The sequence below is a fragment of the Chrysochloris asiatica genome, unplaced genomic scaffold (assembly GCF_000296735.1).
Source record: "Chrysochloris asiatica unplaced genomic scaffold, ChrAsi1.0 scaffold00063, whole genome shotgun sequence".
Lineage (NCBI taxonomy): Eukaryota > Metazoa > Chordata > Mammalia > Afrosoricida > Chrysochloridae > Chrysochloris > Chrysochloris asiatica.
Window position 1 is genome coordinate 14997013 of NW_006408581.1, and position 6373 is coordinate 15003385.

A 6373-nucleotide genomic window follows, 5' to 3' on the forward strand; every position below is an offset into this window, starting at 1 on the left:
ATGATGACTTACATATCTCATGTTGAGCTTGATGTGACAACCAGATATTCAAGGACAGATGTATTAGAGGCAGCTGAAAGTCCTTGGTCAGAGCATGAGCGCCTTCTAATAAAGTACACAATGAGAGGAACTTGAGAGTTTTTAAAGTTTACACAAGAAGGAAAAAGTGCCAGGAGTGCAGCAATCTGACCCTGAATGCTAAGGTTCATTCATATATAAGGGAACTTCAAAAAGTTTGTTTTAAAATGCCATTAGTTTTTCATTCTATTTTTCCACAAACTTTTTTGAAGTTCCTTCATATTTGTTGTTAGTTGCCACTGAGTTGAGTCCAATTTATGAGAACAGACACCAAGTATCATGGAACAAAACATTGTCTAGTCCGGCACGCAATCAGTACTGTTCAAGTGCATTGTTGTGGTCCCTGTGCATGTTGAATGCCTTGCAAGCTAGAGAGTCTATCTACCAGGAACATAGCAAACAGTACTCTGCTGTGATCCAGACGGTTAATTTTTAGAAGATCATCAGGCCTTTATAGTCTGTCTTAATCTGGAAGCTCTGCTGAAACCTGCCCACCATGATTGATCACAAAAGAGGGCAAAACATCACTGCTTCAAAGGTGATGGGAATCTTAGTGGCAGAGTGAGGTCAAAGCTCTTAGAGATGATACCAAGGTAAGGAGGTAGCAGTGATCCACAAAGTAAACAGTAGTAGATACCAAAAAGACGATCACGAAGGGACGAACATTGGATCTGACTAGGAAGACAGTGCTGGTTACTTTAAGAACAGATTACCTGAGCTGTGAGAAAAAAATAACAAAACCATGGGATTATGAAGGGAGTGTGTCGGGGTCAAAAGGGGGCCCCATATCACATTCCCACAGAAGCTGACAGTAAAGACACAAATGTTGCCATCAAACAGAACAAATTATTATTTGTAAGCAGCAAAGGAGCCTGTCATCTGAGTCACTTCATTTAAAATTTACAGAGAGAACATAGGAGGCGCTCTCCATAGCAAGCACTCCTCTTGGATTTGGACATACAGAGTTAGTAAACTGGTCTGTGCAGTTACGTATTGAATGTCTGTTGGAGAATCCTGATATGAGGCCAATTTTATTTATTCATCAATTATTTAGCATTTATCCAAGAGCTACATTTTCCAAGCCCATAGTAGTCATGAGAGGTTCTAGAGGTTGCATATAAAACAGGCTGATATCACCAAGCGTTGGCTTCAGGAGGACTTCTTAATGTTTCCTTATCTAACACCATGGAAAGATAACCAATACAGCTCCAATAAATCTTTAATCCCACTTTTCTATTATTATTATTCAAAATGTACAATCAACTCAGAGAAGCAGTAACTCAAATTCCTCCTGAGTTACAAATGTCAGATATCAGACTTCCTGGGGGGCCATGCTCATGATGATTCTATGTCTCACTTTGCTGGTGACTGGCAAGAGGATTCAGCACTATTTAACGAATCCAAAAAGGTACTTGTTGTGAAAGTATTTGTGCTAACTAGTTTCTACAGAATACCACCTTTGATTTCTATAATAATTCTATGAAGTAGATTATCTCAAATTCTCAAAATATCAAATTCAACAATAATAAATAGCAGACAGCTACTAAAACATATCTATTTTCTTTGAAGAGGCTTCAGCAATTTCACGGCTCAGAAGGGAATCATAATCTGAGCTTTATGGGTTTTAGTGTGCCAACAATTCCTTTTGTACTTTTCTAACTTGCTTCCAAAATGGAATTGATTGACTTCAAAAATAACCTTTTCCTTTTAGGTAACAATAAGGGAGAATTGGTTTTCTTTGTATCCCAGGCTTGTATTATTCCTTACAATATTAATGGTAGGCATGCCTCTTAAGATGTCTTTTGTTCTTTGAGTAAATTGTTTCTGAACAATTGTTATTTATTTACTCACTTAAACTGTCATTTCCTGAATATCTACTGTGCTTGGTAAGAGGGAATCAAGAGAAAGAGAAAAGGAGGCAGGGAGAGAGAAAGAGAGAGAAATGAATAGAAAAGAAAAAAGACTCAGGTATTTTTTTTTCCCCTAAAGAAACATCTGTCTATAAGAAAAGTCAGTCCATTAGGGAAAACCCTCTTCCAGGAGTGAAAGTGAAAGGAAACCCTTGAGCAGTCTAGAATGCTTGCTAGTGACCACCTGGGTCTACTTGTGAGTGGAAGTGGGGGAAATGCAGCAATGAAGACATGGGCTGAGTTTGACATGTTCTAATGACACCTGTTGGCCTTGAAATCAGAGAGAGAAAAGAGAAATGGATGGCTGATCTGAAGTTTAGGGAGATGTGGGAACTTCTGAACCCATGGGCACTGACCTAGCCTGGGAGCTAGAGCTGAGAGTGAAGTGGCCAGCTGCTCTGAAGTGCAGGGAATTGTGCATGAGCTTCCAAATTTGCAGCTAGTACCCATTTGACCTACTTGAATGGTTAGCTGACCTGAACTCGACCAGAATAAGATAAATATGTTTCATACTGTGAGCAAATGCAAATTGCAACAATTTGATGAACTGATTTTTGCTTGTGGATGTAATTACCTCAAATTACAACCAGAATAGAAGAATTCTTTATATCAAGGGGACAAGATTGTTTCCTCAGTGTGCTGTGTTGATAGGGACAAGAAATGTAGGCACTGGCTATCAAAAATGTGGGACTATAAAGCCTGAAGTGACTGGCTTACAAATTTTCATGAGTGTGCTTAGCTTCAGAATAATGGGCGTAATGTAGAATCCCCACTGAATAGTTTTCCAGATAGATCTGATGAAAGGGGCTGGGGGATAATGGTGATAGGATTTTATGATTCAATTGTGAGTAATTGTTAGCAGGATTAATTGTGATTGTCACAACTGTGATTGTAGACGATGTGTAACTAAATTGGGAAAGTAGTTAATCTTTCATTTCAGGAGTATATGATCCCAAGACCTTCAAGAAGAAAGAGCATGAGTGTGAGATCCCTACCTAGATGAACAGCAACAGCAGAGACAGTAGCAGCGATAAGAAATGGAGCAGCTGCAGGCTCTAGGTCCATGGACTGAGTAAGGCTGTGTGCCTGCAGGCAGGAGGCTGGCTTGCAGATTGTGCCCTTTGGACATTTAAATGAATATATATATTTTTTATTTTGAATGTGTGTACCAAATATTTTTGCTTTGCTCATTTGTGAAATATAAGATGTAAATGGGGAGCCACAGGGAGAAAATAGAATAACTTGTTACAGAGAGGATTGTTATCATTGAGATTAAACAAAATGTATAATTTGTTGATGGAAAGCTTATAATCTTGTCTGAAAATCATCACTCAATTTACAATAAAAAAATTTTTTTAAAGAAAGAAAAGGGCAGTTGCAGTCGTGTTTTCCAAGTTCCTGGTTCTCTAAGAGCATCGACCGAATGGCCTCCCAGAACCGCGACCCAACTGCAGCCAGCGTCTTCGCCGCTCGGAAAGGGACTGAGCCCAGTGGCGGCATTGACCGGGGCTACGTTGACAAGAAATTACAGCAGGAGCTTGATGACCCTCATGATGTCTGGTAACAAAGGCATTTCTGCCTTCCATGAATCAGACAACCTTTTCTAGTGGGTGGGGACCATCCATGGAGCAGCTGGCACAGGATACGAAGACCTGAGGTACAAGCTCTCCCTCGAGTTCCCCAGTGGCCACCCTTACAACGCGCCCATAATGAAGTTCCTCACACCCTGCTACCACCCCAGCGTGGACACTCAGGGTAACATCTGTCTGGACATCCTGAAGGACAAGTGGTCTGCCCTCTATGACGTCAGGACCATCCTCCTCTCAATCCAAAGCCTGCTAGGAGAACCCAATGTTGATAGCCCTTTGAACACACATGCTGCTGAACCCTGGAAAAACCCCACAGCCTTTAAGAAATACCTGTAGGAAACCTACTCAAAGCAAGTTTCCAGCCAAGAGCCCTGACCCCATCTGTCCAGACCCTCCCTGTATTGTCTATTTTTTCCTTAGATGGTCTGTCCGTTCCTTGATTTCTGTACAGGACTCTTATCTTAAACTGTGCCATCATTTTTGTTTGTTTTTAAATTAACTCTCCTTTTGAGCCCTGATGATGAATATATTAAATAAATACATTTTGGGTTTGCAAAAAAAAAAAAGAAAGAAAGAAAAGAAAACCAATGTGGAGAGCAGGTCTACACTGAAGCACATGGATCACCATGAGTTGGAACCAGCCCAATAGCAACTAACCTTACAGTAATTATGAGAATGGAAGGACAAGAAATATACTGAGAACTGAAAAACTACTCAACATTCATCACCATTCCAAACATTTTTTTAGTCTAGTTTTGTATAAAACCTGTTGTTATTTTTAAAAAAAGAAGAAAGAAACATCTGTCTAGTAGGAGAGATAGTTACATATGATTAATTATAATACAACATTTGGACATCTTTAAAATGAATACGTAAGGGATGATGAGAGCCCAAGGAGAAAGTAACTGCTCATCCCTCTGGTCAAGTCTTGTTGTTATTTTAAGTGTCATCAAATGGGTTTTGACTCATAGCAACCCTTTATAAGGTTCCCAAGGAATAGTTGGTGGGTTTGAACCACTGACCTTTCAGTTAGTAGGACTCCATGGGTAAGTCATAGTACTATACATTGTAGGTTTTGAAGTTGAAGCCATCCAAAACTCATAATATAGCAACAAATGCTCAGTTATTATGTACACAAATAGCTATTTTTGAAACCATTAGTTTTAAGCACCATTGGAGTGATATACAAAAAATTTAAGTTCCTAAAATTGTCATATTATCTGGCTTTATTAGGTGCCATCTAGTTTGCTCTGACTCATCATAACCCTTTATACACAGAATGAAATACTGCCCAGTCCCCACCATCCTCACCATCATTTTGAGCCCATATTTTGCAGTCATTGTGCCATATCATCTTGTTAAGGTCTTCCTGATTTTCATTGACCCTCTATTTTACAAGCATAATGTCCTTTTTTAAGTAACAGGATTGGTCCCTACTGATAATATGTCCAAAGTAAGTGAAACAAAGTCTTCTGATCCTAAGTTCTAAGGATCATTCTAACTATACTTCCTCCAAGACAGATTTTCTAGTTCTTCTGGCAGTCCGTATATTCAATATCACAATTCAAATGTATTGATTCTTCTTTGATGTTACTTATTAATTGTCCAGTTTTTGCATGCTTAAGAGGCAATTGAAAATAACATAGTTCAAGTTGTTGTTGTTGTTATTAAGTGCATTGGAGTCAGTTTTAACTTACAGTGCCCCTGTATAGGGATTCCAAGGAGCAGCTATGGGTTCAAAATGCCAACTTTGTGGTTTTCAATCCAGTGCTGATCCTGCAGTGCCACACCAGGACTCCATTATTGATAAGTTGTTGTCGTTGTTGTTGATGTTAAGTGCCTTTGAGTTGGTTCTGACCCATTGTTGTTGTTGTTGTTAAGTGCCATCGAGTCGGTTCCGACCCATAGTGACCCTGTATAGGGTTTCCGAGGGTGTAAATCTTTACGGGAGTAGAAAGCCTCATCTTTCTCCCGCGGAGCAGTTGGTAGTTTCGAACCGCTGACCTTAAGGTTCGCAGCCTGATTCGTAACCACTACGCTACCAGAGCTCTAGCAACCCTGTATAGGGTTTCCAAGGAGAAGCTGGTAAGCTTGAACCACCGACCTTACAGTTCAAACAGCTTTGCAGTCTGGCGCATTAGCTCACAGCACCACACAATTCACAGGCCAGATGAGTCTAAGAAAACCATGGTTAGATGGATTACTGATGTGGTGCTGTAGGATAAGCACTGGACCACATGGTCAGTTTGAACACAAGGTCGGTCATTAAAACTCATCAGCTACTCCTCGGAAACCCTATATAGGGTCACTATGAGTTGGAACTGACTCAATGGCACTTAACAGCAACAACAATTTACTAATAATAATTCAAATGTTACTGACTCTTGCTAAGGGTTTCCAATTCACAGCAGTTTTTCTAGAAAAATCCAGGTAGCGTCTCATATGTTTCAGATGTGTTTATCTCATAGCCACTGTCTCTTTCCAGCCATGGCTGTTACTGTTGCTGATAAGTGCAATCCAGTTGGTTCTGACTCATAGTGACCCTGTATAGGGTTTCCAAGGAGCAGCTAGTGGATTTGAACCACCGACTTTGTGGTTCAAACTGACCTTGCGGTCTAGTGCTTATTCTACTGTGCCACACCAGGACTGATACTCCACAGTAAGCAATAATCAATAGGAAAGGAAGAAGAAAAAAAAAAAAAAAAAAAAAAAAAAAACCTCAAAGAAATAGTAAACATGATTACCAACATCATATGAAATGTATATATGCTCATGGATATGTGAAAACATGAAAAG

The 6373-nt window shown here is 39.8% G+C and overlaps 1 pseudogene; it reads left to right on the forward strand.

Moving 5' to 3' along the window:
• The first annotated feature begins 3411 nt into the window (after positions 1 to 3411).
• LOC102834049 lies at positions 3412 to 3952 on the forward strand (annotated as a pseudogene).
• The last annotated feature ends 2421 nt before the right edge of the window (positions 3953 to 6373 follow it).